We start from the raw sequence: 16,841 nt of genomic DNA on the forward strand, positions 1-16,841 counted from the left end.
CATCACAAGTTTGCTCTAATGTAGCCTTGGAAGGCATTAGACTTTCACTGCTCTATTTTCTCAATGCGCTCCCTCTCCAGACCAATGCCTGCAGCTGTGGTGACTGCTCCATTCCAAAATGAGTGTGGTGGGGGCAAACCCAATTGAACTGGATAACCCAGCCCTTTAAGATGAGTAGCAATTACCCTGGAGATGGACGGGGATGCAGATTTGTATTCATATATCAATAATCAAAACGACTCAGGTAGTTGGCAAAAGGAAAAATGTTTTAATATCAATTATCTAAAACAGGGAGCATAACGAACATCAACAAATTCGCTCGATCCTCTTACTCAATGCATTCTAGTAAAAATTGAGATCTTATACACAAAACTCATCATCAATTACGTTAACCTACGTATTTACTAACGTCATCCTACGTGGCAAACTACAAAAACCTATGAGTATGGGTGATTGGCTCTGAGTGAACATCTAAGTATACGTTCCATACCAGTCTAAAAAAGTGTGAATATGTTATTGGTTACTTAACATCAGGTGGGACAAGTAAACCCTCCCCTAAAAATGACCACTATGAATGTCACTAAATGTACAACGTCCCATTGGTTTACACAACTATAGGACCCTTAATTACGCAGTCCTCTACAATTGGTTGGCACTCTAACCTGCGTCAGTACTTTTCCACCTACGTCTAGCAGCATGCAGGCTGGCCATCCAGGAGCTGGTGAGCTTGCCTTAACCATTGCTTCCCACCAATTAGCATGTCAATCCATCATCATCTCAGTGGTCTACTGTCAATTCGGCTTTGAAGTTCGGCCTTGAGAGTATTCTTAGCTCTGAGAAATTCAGGGAGTGAAAGCACGCTCTGCCCTCGTGCGTAGGTGTGACCATCTTGTTCGTCCAACTTCATCCTTCCATGTGACTACAGACCATGGAATTGAGCTTCTAGTGCTTTTAATAATATTTTTTTTAATAGACCTCTGACGTCTTCCTTTTTTGTTTCATGCCTTCTGAACAGGAGTTCTGTTCTTTCACACAATTTGTATCCAATGCCAGTTTACTCCAGTTTGATAAGACCTTGGCTTCTTTGGCTCATCCAGCCTTGCCTGCTGAGATTCACTTTGTAATTCAATTTGCTTTTTAACTGCGAAACACTGGAAATGAGGCCTTTTTGCTACTGTCCAGCACTGCTATAATGTGTAGTGGAAGCATCCATCCTTTATTTGCCTATTTGGATATATATATATATATATTGGCGCTTGACGCAATCTATTCACTATAAAGCTAGCCTCAAGATTACTTTGTCTGCTTGCGTTTCTTTTGTATCTGTACACATGTAACATAGCTTGATGTCTTCATCTGTTTCTGTGGCATGTTTCTTCACCTTGATCCCAAGATGTTACTTATCCTTGATACTTTCTTGATGCCTTATAGAATATCTACATTTTCTGGGCTCTGCATCTCTTCTAGGTATGTCAGTTCAGCTCTGTGTGACGTTTACTTGGTGATGGTTGGTGACATCACCATTCTTCCTTGCCATTTATTTGCTCTGCTTCTTCAGGAATCTCATTTAAACAACCATCATATTTCCTCGTATGCAGGTATGGTTTCCTCAATGGGAATCTTGCCTCTAGGATTCCCTTTGGCCTTTGTCGTTTCAACTGCTCCGTGTATGTCACATACTCTGGTTTCCAACATACAGGCAATGCAAGCGGAATGATTTAGGTGGGGGTACTTGGCTCCTCATCTACACTGCCCCCTCTGGGTGATTCATCAACCACTCTCTCATCATCCTTCACATCCAAGTATTCAGGTCTACAGAAAAGTTTCTTGGGGATCCATATCTTTATGACACCCTTCAGGCATCCTGCTGTTTTCAGATGCTCATCCTTGTTCCACGTCATGAGCATGCATTGTCCATTTGGACAGTAATAGATCTATCTTCCTATATACTTCTTAGGATTTTTTGGATACTGGAACTTCGTTCCCTCAGTTGCATGAATAATGGCCTTCACAAAGTCTCTGATTTCTTCACCCGCCAGGTCTTTGGCTTTGTATCCTGGTTCAACATCGATCATGATCTTCATCCATATTGTGGAATCTGATAAAATGAGATGCCTGGATTGTTATCATTACAGAATCATAAGACCCATTGATAGAGAATCAGTACTCTTTGTTACAGAACCAATACCCATTAGTACCCATTGTTAGAGAACCATTATCCAGTATTATCCCTTTAAGAATTATTGCATCCTGTTTAGCTATCCATTGTACATTGCAGAAGTAGCATCATTATAGTATCCATATATTAGACAGCCACTTTGTTTTGCATTAGCCATTTGTAATAGAATGAAACTTGCACGTATTTGAAGTGCCGCTTTAGAGACACGGTATATTTGACATGTAGAGATGATGTTTTGTATTATGTATTATAGCGCTTAGGCTGAGAGAAACGTATTGTTTGCACTAGAAGAGAACGAATGAGCCCTGGAAATGACACACTGTCATATTTGAAAAGAGATATGTTTGACACACATGTTTGCATGTTGAGTGTGTACTTAGAATGAGTTTGCATTATGTAGCACTTGCATTGCGAGAAGAAGAGTGTAAACGCAGGGAAGCATTTAGCACGAGGCCTATGAGCCTTTTCTGATGGAGACACACAGAAGTTCTTTGCACTGGGCTCAGCGCAAAGATGTTATGGTTAACACTGAAAGAAGGAATTTGTAAACAGTTTGGTTGATAAGAAGTCACCCTTGTCCGAGTGGAGAGATGGCCTAGGCTTATCAGCTTGTGTGCCACGGAGACAACAGAGGTTGGGGCCATGGAATGAGCGACATGGGGAAATGGGAGGAGTGCCTTTTGCATGAGAGAGAGATGGCCTATTTTCTGGACAGAGAGAGCATTTTGTGATGCCAACTGTGGAGTGAATGGAGAAATAGATGGAATTAGATGGTGTTTTCCACTGCACACAGATGGCCATGAAAGAGATATGATGTCCAATGTCACTTTGACACACTTTGACACAGCACACGTAGTGACCAGAACGAGACAAGAACACGAAACACAGACTGGCAGGCATTTGTTAAATGCTGACAGACAGACATTCTTAGCTTAAAGAATGTGAGTGACCATGGAGAGATGAGTGTGTCATTGTAAGAGTATAACCAAGGGGGAGAGAGGAGAGCCCGTAAGTTGCGGTGAGTTGCGGGGAGTTGCTGAAGTTGTTAGCTGCTGGTTGGTGATGGTGATAGATGGAGTACGAGATGCGATGAGAGAGAGAGGTGTCTTGGTGCAGCAGAACCAAATGAGGCAGAGAGAGAGCTTGGCAGAGGTTGGCAGTTGGCATTTACCAGATCTTGAGGCCTGCCACTGACTGGCTGATTGCAGACTCGTGCATAGAGGAGAGCCCCGGCAAACAGAGCTGTAGACCAAGGGAAGCAAATGGGAAGTATGGTCTATGGCCTAGACTAAACTGATTGCTTTGGGTTTGATAGAAGGGGAAATCAGACAGGGATTGTTTAGAGAGTGAGTGTGAAGGATTGGTGTAGATTGGTGTGGATTTGATCCTGCATGAAGGAGATGGATGCTGACGCTTTCATTTGGACTGCATTAGAATCACAGGCTTGCATCACAGGCTTGCATTAGAAACCTTTAAGGCTTATAGTTATTGCATGGTAGATTTGCTTTGCACCAGAAGTATAAAAGGTGCAAATTAGACATTCGCAATAGTATTAGGATTGTCTGCATTAGGATTGCCTGCATTATCATGTTTAGCTGTGTGATCATAAATAAATGTATTCCATTGTTATAATTGAATAGATTCATGTGTTTTCTTTGTGTTGTGTCTTATGTTATTTGTGTCCACAGTAGTAAAATAGGAGTATGTTATTGTGTTTTTAGCAGTAATCTAGGAGTAACACAGTGCACATAGGGCCTGAGATACGAATGCAGCAGGGGGTGGGGGGGTATAGTGATCCATAACCCCTAGGAGGTTGTCTAAGATTGTCTAGACCGGTGCATGGTTGCCCAGGAAGGGGGGGGCAAGACGATGGTTAGGATTTGGTTTTTCAGACTGACACTGGCTTTCTTTGCTGTATTCTTGCATTGTGAAATTATCAACTTGATCACACAGAATCCAAGTAATATCATTACTGTAAGGGCTCCAAGGAACTTGAAAATATCTGTCATCCATTGTGGAACCCAAGAAAAGAGCGATCCAAACCAGATGTCATCAGCAATGTATTCTACTTCGTCTATCATCTGACCATGGAGGTTCGTCAGCATGTCTATGGCCTCTGTCAAGGTTCCATTCTCGTCACCATGAGAAGGTATAAATGTGAAACATGATTCTCCAATTGTTGCACGAACACCTCCATCCATAGCTGTAATCATATCCAAGACATATATGTTCTGAGGAGTCATCAGTCATATGGCTCTTAACTCTTCTCTGATAGCATTGAATCCCTTTATGGTAGTGTTGATCGTCTGTAGCAATTCCCATCTTGTGATCTGCAGCCACTTGGTATATGCTCCAACCTGGATACTCAGCATGAAAATTAAGGTGAACACTGATAAGGTCTGGCTGAACAGCCTGTGTTCATATGGAATAGCATCAAAAGCTTCTATGGATTTTGCTGAAAAATAGTTCTCTCTCTTCATCCTCTTCATTAGCTCCACAGATCTCTTTTTCCTCAGGTGAGCATCTGTTTTTGGAAAACTGTCAAGATTCAGATCACTTTTTGGAATTACTAACGCTGGAACATGGACATTCACTAATGAGCATCGTCCTCCCCAATCCTTGGGTAGCTTCATGTACGCCCTGGATTCACAAGCCCAATAGTGATTTATGATTACTGCTGTTCCATGTATCATTCCTGGTACATCAGAGATTTGACCACAGTTCTGATTCTCTCCAACTTGTCTTGTTCCATTATTTCTGAAGCACAGCTTTGAACTTTCCAGAGGCACTATCTGCAAGGGGCCTCCTCTGTCTTCGACCCAAGTCAGTAGTTTAGCAAGTCTTTGCCATAATGGCTTACAGCCATTCTGTACAATGTCAATGGTAGGTTTGTAACAACCAATGATCACCCAGGCTCTGCAGATTACTACTCCTTCTTCTCATCCGTCTGGTGATAACACTGATCCCCAGATCTGCATTTGGCCTCTGTTCTTCCATCTACTAATTTCTTCTGCAGATTCTCCTGGACTCTCCAGCATTCTGTTCACCTCCCATATAATTTTAGCTCCTTTCACTCCAGGCTTCTCGTATCTAATCGCATGATTCTTAATATGGGCTCCGTTTCTTGTCTTTGTATCTTGAATATAGTCATCTTCGTCTGGATCTGTCCATTCAGTTGCCCATTTGAGGTAGTCATCTTGGCCCATGAACTGGCCTCTTGTTTTGCAAAGTGCTATGTGCGAACGACAATGAGCTGTCTGGACATCTATTTCGATAGCTATGAAGATCCTGGACTTTCCCATACTGTAAGGCAGGAGTGCACACACAAAGCATTCCTCCTTCGAAGGACTTCTTCCCACTTCCTTCATATGTTGATACCATATGTTATTTCCCAGGTGAGCTATACGGTCCAGGTAATCATTTAGTTCGAAATCATCCTCTTTGGTGCTTCTTTTAGGCCTCATTCTTCACATGTGACCTTCCATAATCATTTCATGAAGTGTGTCAGCATAACTCCTTCTAACTGAATTAATCATAGGTACATTTACCAGCGGAATTGGTACGTCTACATGTGTTATCTGTGTAGGAGAGAGTTCAGAAAGTTTCATCCTCTCAGCATACCACTTAGGCATGAAAATGTGTCGCAGAATCTCCATGTGTGAGTTTCTTTTAGCAATCATCCTTGGGTCATTTATCACAGAACCAGGTGCAATTGCATGCATTACCTGTGTAGGTTCACCTCCCATCAACCATTTCTCCTGCCTGTCTTTCCAAGCCTATCTCTTGCATCCAAGGAGAGTCTCTAAGATACATCTTGCATGTGAATGATTGTTAGTGACATTTATCTCAATTTCAGGCAATTTGTCATCTTTCTTTGGAACAGGAATTACTACATAGGGTCTTAGCTGCCTAGTAGTTGCCATGATTGTACCTTCCTCTGTTCAGGAAGATTCACAAGAGTCTTAGCTCCATGTACATCCATGTAGTATGATGTGCGTACTGTGAATGAAAGCAGTATAATTATGAACAAAATACAAGCGTAAATAATACACAGATAGGATATTTTGCAGCATCGACTTTGCGGACAACGTGGACGTCTCTCTGCATCTGGCATAATGATGTTACTACTAAAACTTCCCATCTTTATTGCCTAAGGAAGGAAAAAGGTAACCTTAATACATCAGCATTATGCACTGCTTCTTGAAGCTGCTGACTCGACTTGGCAACTTGTTCTCGATCAGCTGTCTGCTTACTGGATACCAAAAACAAACTCCCAATGTATCCCTGGAACCAGTCTTTAACCAGACGAAATATAGATGCCTCTCCAGCAAGAAGAAAAACCAACTTCAGTAAGTCTATATAAGTTCAACGACATACACCAGTTCCCAGTCGATTCATCGAATCTGTCTTAGACCAGATGACATGATGAATTTCTTTCAGCATGAAACAAAACGTTCTGTCTGACCAGCAACCGCTCGATCTGGACCAGATGACATGATGAATTTATTTCAGCATGAAACAAAAGCTTGTATCTGACCAGCAACCTCTCGATCTGTCCCTCGAAGGAAAGTTTCACTCAGATCTCAGAGTTCTTTTGGAATAGGTAATCACTTGTAATATGATACCTCTCAAGATTTTGTTTAGTGCTGCAGTGTTTCTCGGATGCCTTAGGAATGTATGCACACCAGTGTGCCTTCCAACAAGATGCGGGTATTCTTCAATCAGACGATAGAAGACCAAACTGACCAGTCTGTGTGCGTCATCAGCAGATAGGGGCATTTGTCCTTTCCCCACTATACTGTGGTAGCTGGAGAACTTGCTCGATGATTGCTGTGAGTAACCTCCGTATGATTGGACCATTCTTAGGATTTTGCAGAAAAACATAAACACTAGTAGTTCTTCCCACAATTGCACGGTATGTGAGCAATATGAAGAGAAAAACTTTGAATATAATCCGTGAAACGTTGTCATTGGGAATCACCATGGGCAAATCCAAACAGGAACTCAGTCGGAAAGGAATCAGGGTACTGCATCCTCTTCCAATTGTCGAAAATGAGCCCATTACTTGGCGTATTTTTCTTCTTATCAATGCTTAAGCATGCCTTAGTCCAAAGTCAACAAACTCCTGTGGCTTTAGTAACAAAACATCTTCCCTGAACCTGAAATGACTGCACAGAGGGTTGGAATCAACTTCCCTTAACTCTTTCATAAGTGGCCAAAAAGAATGTCCCGAGCTAAGCCACAGTCCAATGAAATCTTTTTTTTTACTCGACAGCCTCTGCGTCCTTCGACCTCGTCATAGACCTTGTCTGCATTTGCTGAGGTTCTTCCCCGATGCTTGCTTCCGAAGGGTGCGGGGGTAAAGGGGACTCTCCAGCATAGATATTTACGTCACCTAGAAAAGTCCAAGCATGTCTGCCTTGCACTCTGACTGCAGACGGCGTGACGTCTTCCACAATGAAAGGCCCGTTAAATCTGGGCTCGTGCCATTTCCTTGTGAAATTGCAGATTAGTACCGCATCTCTGGGGAATAGTTTTGAAAGACATAATACTTGAACGCCACTTGTGGAAGCATCTCCTTCTGTGTTCTGTACTGCCCCACACCCCTTCCGCTGTAGCTGACCTGAAATGACAGAGATACTTGAAGTCATACACATAAGATATGATATGATATTTTATTTGTATCGTGCTCATACACAAGTGTTTCAGAGCACGACAAGGCAAGGGAGGGGAACAGGGGAGAACACAACAGCGATCTTACTAGGCCCAGTGACATTGAGAACGCGCATGTGTATGGGAAAGGGAAAGGGGAGAAAGTGCATGGAAGGGGGAGAGTGGAGAGTGTGGAGCAGAGGAGATCAGATAAATAATACTAAATACAAATAAATAGATAATAGAGGCATTAAACAGTGGTAGTGCAGCCAGCAAGTGACAAGTGCAGTGTTTACGGCAGCAGACTCAGTAAGTCTGAATAAGTGCAGAAAAGGAAGAAAATTGGGGGAGGGTGGGGGACTGTATGGGTACAGATAAAGTCCCCATTTCAAGGGGTGGTCAGGTGGCAGTCCAGGAGGGTAGCAGGGTGAACAGGTACCTGGGCCCAGGGGACAGAGGGTGACCAGGTGCACAGTGCCAAGAGAGAGCAGATCAGCAGGGGAGAGGGGGAGCGAAGGCAGAAGCAAAGAGGAAGGTCTTGAGGTGCTTCTGGAACCAGAGATGGTTCTCCTCAGGTTTTAGAGTGGCATGGAGGCTATTCCAGAGGGAGGCCCCATCCGAAGACATCGATCTATCCCCAGCTCGTTTCTTTGAAAAATGACTAACCATGAGGGAGTTATAGGTAGAGGAACGAAGAGCTCGAGAGGGGAGATATTTACGCAGGGATAGCTGAAGGTATTTTGGACCCAGGCCCCAGAAAGCCTTGTGGACAATGCAGAGGGTTTTGAATTTAATCCTTGCATCCACTGGGAGCCAATGGAGAGATTTCAAAGCTGGAGAGATACGATCCCAGGGCTTGAGGCCAAGAATAAGTCTTGCAGTCCTGTTCTGGATTAGTTGCAGAGGGCGGAGAGTAGAGCAGGTAGATTTAGGAAGAGGCTGTTACAATAGTCCAACTTGGAGAGAACCAGAGCTTGGGAGACAGTGAGCTTCTAGGGGAAGGAGAGGAAAGGTAGAGTTCCTCTGAGGAGGTGCAGTAGGAAGTTTGACTTTTTAGAGACCTCAGAGATGTGGGCGGAGAAGGAAAGTGTGGAGTCAAAGATGACCCCAAAGTTCTTAGCCTCGCAGGTAGGGGTAGGAGGAGGGCCAAGAGAGGCCGGCCAGAGAGTGAGGGGAAAGGATGGTGAAGGTGTGCCGATGAGGAGGATCTCCGACCTGCTGGCATTCAGACAGAGGTCATTTGCGGCACACCAAACTTGAATGGAAGTTAGACACTCAGAGATGAGAGAAGAAGAGGAGGTGGCTGAGGGCAGCCTGAAAATGAATTGAGTGTCATCAGCGTAGCACTGGAAATTGGAGCAGAAAATGGCAATGCAGTGGGTGAGGGTTGCCAGGTATTGGTGGAAAAGCCAGGGCGAGAGGTTAGACCCCTGATGAACTCCACAGGTAAAGAGGAAGATAAATGATAGGAAGGACCCAAGTTGGACGTGGGAGGGTCAATCAGAGAGGAAAGAGGTCAGCCAGGCCAGAGCCTGATCAGTGATACCCAGGTGTTACACTTCGGCAGAGAAAAACTTCCTGCGGAGTATGTCCCATTCACAGGCTCCTTTGTGGAGCAGATACAGGTTGCCATGGCGCCTGTACAAGCTACGGCGTAACCATGTCAGCTGACTCATCTCGTACGTGAAGGACGCACAACAAGGCACGCCCCCCTTATGGGTTTAAAACTGCCTTCTTCCAGGGGGCTTGTTGCTGCTAATTAGTGTTTCTTACTATTTGCGGTTACGTCAGTTTTCCTTCGTGAAATCTTGTCACAAAATCCCAACTTGATCTCCTGGTTCCGACCCACGCTCAAACATTTGGATTGTTACGTCTTCTATTGCATTGGCACTTCTTATAGACCGCTACAGTATCGACCTGGACTGCCCCTGGACTGCCTTCTCTCCATCCTTATCACTGTCGCAATCTTCTGGTAGTCGACGCGCAACGTTATTTGGATTGTCCTTCCCTGCTCCTGCTGTCTTTGCAACTCATTCTTCAGCGATTACTCGGAACACCTCAGTTGCTCCAACCCTCGTCTGGGAGCGTGTGTTTCAGGTAACCAACTGTGTTTGTTTTCTGCTATTTCTGCCAGTGCAATCTTTGACTATTGTACCTCATTTACCTGCTGCTTTGTTGGTATTCCTCTCTACTGGATTTTGGGACATTCATCGAACTACAACACTCAACAAACTTATTTTCAAAGTGCATATTGACGCTCTCCTGATCCTGCACCAACCCGGCTCTAGCGCGACCATTGTGCCGCCCGGGTTTACTTCCCTGTACTAGCTTACCTGTTTATTATTTTTTCCTGTCATTTTCTCCACTCCTGGAAATCGTTAACCCTTGAGAGTCCCACAATTCAGGTCTGTTGTTTTGGCTAAAAACTCTGTATAAGAAGAATCCATTAGATTAATTCACTCATTTGGGTTTAATTCTTTACTTGTAGGTCCATCCCAGGGAAAGTTCCACTCCAATCCCAGCCTAGGTATTTCCTGTCCAATACTGTGCTTGATTGCTTAATTGTTTCTCTCAGCACTGTTTAATATCTTTGTATTCCTTTGCAGCATTGGTATTGGCGGTGCGTGTTCTCCCCACTCTTTTATTCAACTGACACCTCTGCCTGTTCCAATAGAAACAGCAGAGAGGTACGTTGTAAAGAAGAGCCCCTCTTTGAGGAAGCCTGAGTCTTGTACTCAGGGGAGCTGGAATTGGAGGCTGAATATTGATTCCTGTGTACATATCGTCTCCAAGGTCATCTCTCTATCTTCCTGACCTGTTTATGGAGCGGTGAGTAACACCAGGTTATCACGGAGACAGTTGAGCAGGATGGTATGGTTTACCATGTCGAAAGGCAGAGGAGAGATCGAGTAGGATGAGGACAGAGGGAATGTTAGAGTCAAGGTTGGAGAGCAGATAATCACGTAGCTCCATTCCTAACAGATCTGCTGTAGGCTGAGCTTCACTTCAAACTCTGGATGGAGGCGTGAACTCATCTGTCTCCCTGTCACTGTCTCATGGGGGGTGAGATGGCGGTCCAAACCTGGTTGGTTCCTCAATGCATATAATGCCAGTGGTAGGCAATGCAACCACCCTTTCTTCAAGGTAAGCTTCAACTTGGCTATCCTTTCTTTAAGCAAGCCGTTGAGCCGTTCACAGATTCCATTTCCTTGTAGATGATAGGCCGAAGAAATGTGTGCTTTATACCAAGCAACAAGCTGATCTGCTCAATTGTTTGATTCACAAAATCTGGGCCATTGTCTGACTTCATTACTTCACATACTCCCCATCTAGGAAACACTTCTCACACTAAGAATTTGTACGGGTAGAGTCTGGGTGTGTACATGGACCAGCCTCAATCCATCGTGAAAATGGACAAACCACTACAATCATGTATCTATATCCATTACATACTTGCAGCATGCCAACATAGTTGATATGCAAATGCTGAATGGGGCCAGTGGGTCTCGGAATAACTCCCCTAAGTGTGCGCAGTGTATGCCCAGTTGTGAAGTTTTGACACACAACACACGATGCAGTTCTCTACATGGAATGCAACATGTTCTAACAAACTTGGTACGAACCAATCCTCTGAAATAGTTGCAGTGAGGTACTCTCTAGTTCTCTCTAGTTGTGTGCGCAGGGTAGTGTAGCTGTTCCAGTGCCACCCTTAATAAGGCTACAGGTATTACAGGTTTACTAGTGCTGTCTTGTCACCATGATGCTTCAGAGGGGTTTAAAGAACACCTTCTTTGCATCCACAAATCCTTCTCATCTTGAGGTGCTTCTCCCTGGACCTCTATTAATTGTGTCTTTGAAAAATTACTATATCCTTCAAACACATTCATCATTACAACCATTTTTTAATTTACTTCAGGCGTATCAAATGACATAACATTTTCTGAGCATGCAGCGAGGTTTGCTTCAGTGTCTGCTGCTTGGTTTCCTTGTGAGATAAAGTCTGCCCTTTTAGAATGTGCTGCACATAACGACTGTGATGGCTACTCGGAGTTGCAGTGCCTTAATAAGCATGTTCAATAAGGCAGCATGCTGCACTGACGTGCCATCCGCTTGGAGGTAGCCCCCCCTTCTCCAGCGTGCTAACCGTGCGCGCACCGTTGATGTCACATAGCGGAGTCGCTGTACACTGTTACTTCCTTGTCTGCATAATTCTCGAGCCCGACAATCAGCGCCACTAACTCTGCAGCCTGTGCTGAATAATGAGACGGTAGACGAGCACTTACCATCTTCTGAAACTCCCCATTGGCCGTGTGCTTTACTACAGTGGCACCTGTGTGTGTCTGTCCATCATTTTGATCGATCTTTGAAGAACCAACAAAAAAACAATTTCTGCTCCTTCTAAAGCATTTTCTTTTATCCTAGGGATTTCATCATAGAACTCTTCATAGTTTGAACAGTCATGCACATGCTCGTCCTCTGCCAGTGGTTCAGCTACAAACATGGCAGGATTCACCATTCTGCATCAGACTATTTTGATCGCTGTATTCAATATGACTACTTCATAGGCAGAAGTCCTTTGAGAAGGCAAAGTACCTTTTGGTTTCTCTAAAATAGCAAACAGTGCATGTTCAACAAATAATGTCATAGAGCATCCCATCACTATGCTTGCAGCTTTCTCTATGGTGAACGCGGCGGCTGCCAAAAATTGTTCGCACAGAAAATGACCTCTCATCACTGGGCCTAAAATACCACTGTAATATGCAAGGGTCTTGTACCCCAATGTGGTTCCCTGCATAAGGACTTCTGTCATAACAGTGCCGTACGTGTGTGAAAACAAAAATAATTCCTCAGCATAATTAGGAATCCCTAAAACTGGAGCTGTGCAAATTGCCTTTTTCAATTCTTGAAACCCTTCTTCCATTTCCTCAGTCCACACAATTATTTCCTGTGTTACCTGTGCTTTCTTTAAAGCCTGCAATAAAGGCCTTATATATGAGCTGTAGTCAAAGACCCATGCTCTCACATAGTTACATAATTCCAGAAATCTCTGCATGTGTTTTATCGTGTGTGGCTTTGTGGTTTTCAAAATAGCCTCAGCTCTCTCAAGAGTAACCTTCTTTCCTTCATGTGAAATCAATTGGCCTATGTACAACACCTCCCGTAGACAATACGGTAACTTCTCTTTGTCAACCTTATATTCTTTGTCAGCAAGTGTAATCATCAGCTGAACAGAATTGCGTGTACACTCTTCCTCCGAAGTGCTGCAAACTAAAATTTCATCTACGTCTTGCAACACAACACTTTCTAAATCGATATTACTTAAGTCCATCTGGAGGACTCTATTAAAAATCGATGGAGACTCGCAATACCCTTGATGCAATCTCGTGCTTTTTAACTTAGTCTGTCTGAACGTAAATGACGTCAGATCCTGCGAGCCTTTGTGCAATGGGAATGAGAAAAATGCATTTTTCAAATCAGTCACAGTGAAATATCGTGCTTCAACAGGTATATTACATATGATTGTAGCAGGATTAGGAACTAGAGGGAACTCATCCTCTAGAATCTGGTTCATTGGTCTTAAATCTTGAATTAGTCTCCATGACCCCCTGTCTTCTTTTTCACAGGATGAATTGCCGTATTACAAGGTGACTCTGACGTCACTAAGATACCCTGATCCATCATGGCGGAAATTGTCTTAAAAATACCTTCATCTGCCTCTCGAGACACAGGATACTGTTGTGCTCGAGGTAAAATTGCTCCTGATTTCAATTTAATCTCTACTTCTCCAACCCCATTCAACAGGCCTACGTCATAGGGGCCTGTGGCCCATAAGGAAATTGGCACTTTCGCCATGTCTGCCCTAGAACTAGTGAACGGTGGAACCAGGAAAGCATGCAGTCTACTCTGCTGTAGAAATAGTGAACGGTGTAACCAGGAAAGCATGCAGTCTACTCTGCTGTAGAAATAGTGAATGGTGGAACCAGGAAAGCATGCAGTCTACTCTGCTGTAAGAATAGTGAACTGTGGAACAGGAAAGCATGCAGTCTACTCTGCTGCAGAAATAGTGAACTGTGGAACAGGAAAGCATGCAGCATACTCTGCTGTAAAAATAGTGAACTGTGGAACCAGGAAAGCATGCAGTCTACTGTGCTGTTGCAATAGTGAACTGTACAACCAGGAAAGCATGCATTCTACTCTGCTGCAGAAATAGTGAACTGTGGAACAGGAAAGCATGCAGTCTACTCTGCTGCAGAAATAGTGAACTGTGGAACCAGGAAAGCATGCAGCCTACTCTGCTGTAGAAATAGTAAACTGTGGAACAGGAAAGCATGCCGTCTACTCTGCTGTAGAAATAGTGAACAGTGGTACAGGAAAGCATGCAGTCTACTCTGCTGTAGAAATAGTGAACCGTAGAACCAGGAAAGCATGCAGTCTACTCTGCCGTAGAAATAGTGAACTGTGGAACCAGGAAAGCATGCAGTCTACTCTGCTGCAGAAATAGTGAAAGGTGGAACAGGAAAGCATGCAGTCTACTCTGCTGTAGAAATAGTGAACTGTGGAACAGGAAAGAATGCAGTCTACTCTGCTGCAGAAATAGTGAACTGTGGAACCAGGAAAGAATGCAGTGTACTCTGCTGCAGAAATAGTGAACTGTGGAACCAGGAAAGAATGCAGTGTACTCTGCTGCAGAAATAGTGAAATGTGGAACCAGGAAAGAATGCAGTCCACAGAGCCCAAATCCTGGCTTCCCACTTGACATATTTTGTGATAGTGAGGGGCTCACTTTACGGTGTTCTCGTTAGTGTCCCTCAGCAGTGCTACAGTGACAGCCACACGGACACATGTTTTATGGTCTACTCTTCACTGTTGTTGTACATATAATTATAATCTTAGTCACGCACATATTGCACAATGTGATCGGCACTGTCTCTTTGCTTTCTCATGGCAACAGCACGTGTGAGTCATGGTTCTGTCATTGTTAATGGGTGTCACACGTGTTCTTCTACTCTTTGGCCTCAGTGCTCCTAACAATGCTTTTCCAGTAGCCTCCCTGCTGTTGGCACGGGGGCTGGGGGGGCACAAGGCACACCAGGATGGATATCGCTGTCCCACTTGCTATCTGACTATCAGAAGAGCGCGCGGACTCAGATCTGCCCGTAAAAAAGCATTTCTTCGCAATTTTCCTCTGAGAAATGTGGTATAAAGTGCGCCATTATGATCGTCTATTTATAGGAAATTATTGGAGGGGAGCCCCGGCTCATGGAACGGGGGTTTCTTTCCCACTCCTAACCTATCTCCCCCTTACCCTGTCTCCTTCTTACTCTATCTCTCTCTTACCCTATCCCCCTTACCCTATCTCCCCTTGACCTATCTCCCCCTTACTCTATCCCCCCAACACCTATCTCCCCCTTACCCTATTTCCCCAGACCCGAGGATCGAACCTGTCCTGTGTTGCTCCACCTTGTCTTGCATTCAAGACGAGCACGTTGTCCCTGAGCTATCCTCCCGAGACTAAATCTCTCTCTTACCCTAGCTCCCTTTTACCCAATCTCCTTCTTACCCTATCTCTCCCTTACCCTACCTGCCTTGCCCTATCTCCCTCTTACCCTATCCCCCTATTACCCAATCTGCTTCTTACCGTATCTCTCCCTTACCCTACCTGCCTTGCCCTATCTCCCTCTTACCCTATCCCCCTATTACCCAATCTGCTTCTTACCCTATCTCTCCCTTACCCTACCTGCCTTGCCCTATCTCCCTCTTACCCTATCCCCCTATTACCCAATCTGCTTCTTACCCTATCTCTCCCTTACCCTACCTGCCTTGCCCTATCTCCCTCTTACCCTATCCCCCTATTACCCAATCTGCTTCTTACCGTATCTCTCCCTTACCCTACCTGCCTTGCCCTATCTCCCTCTTACCCTATCCCCCTATTACCCAATCTGCTTCTTACCCTATCTCTCCCTTACCCTACCTGCCTTGCCCTATCTCCCTCTTACCCTATCCCCCTATTACCCAATCTGCTTCTTACCCTATCTCTCCCTTACCCTACCTGCCTTGCCCTATCTCCCTCTTACCCTATCCCCCTATTACCCAATCTGCTTCTTACCCTATCTCTCCCTTACCCTACCTGCCTTGCCCTATCTCCCTCTTACCCTATCCCCCTATTACCCAATCTGCTTCTTACCGTATCTCTCCCTTACCCTACCTGCCTTGCCCTATCTCCCTCTTACCCTATCCCCCTATTACCCAATCTGCTTCTTACCCTATCTCTCCCTTACCCTACCTGCCTTGCCCTATCTCCCTCTTACCCTATCCCCCTATTACCCAATCTGCTTCTTACCGTATCTCTCCCTTACCCTACCTACCTTACCCTATCTCCCTCTTACCCTATCCCCCTATTACCCAATCTGCTTCTTATCGTATCTCTCCCTTACCCTACCTGCCTTGCCCTATCTCCCTCTTACCCTATCCCCCTATTACCCAATCTGCTTCTTACCCTATCTCTCCCTTACCCTACCTGCCTTGCCCTATCTCCCTCTTACCCTATCCCCCTATTACCCAATCTGCTTCTTACCCTATCTCTCCCTTACCCTACCTGCCTTGCCCTATCTCCCTCTTACCCTATCCCCCTATTACCCAATCTGCTTCTTACCCTATCTCTCCCTTACCCTACCTGCCTTGCCCTATCTCCCTCTTACCCTATCCCCCTATTACCCAATCTGCTTCTTACCGTATCTCTCCCTTACCCTACCTGCCTTGCCCTATCTCCCTCTTACCCTATCCCCCTATTACCCAATCTGCTTCTTACCCTATCTCTCCCTTACCCTACCTGCCTTGCCCTATCTCCCTCTTACCCTATCCCCCTATTACCCAATCTGCTTCTTACCGTATCTCTCCCTTACCCTACCTACCTTACCCTATCTCCCTCTTACCCTATCCCCCTATTACCCAATCTGCTTCTTACCCTATCTCTCCCTTACCCTACCTGCCTTGCCCTATCTCCCTCTTA

The sequence above is a fragment of the Ambystoma mexicanum genome, chromosome 5p (genome assembly GCF_040938575.1).
Source record: "Ambystoma mexicanum isolate Mex_15411 chromosome 5p, UKY_AmexF1_1, whole genome shotgun sequence".
Lineage (NCBI taxonomy): Eukaryota > Metazoa > Chordata > Amphibia > Caudata > Ambystomatidae > Ambystoma > Ambystoma mexicanum.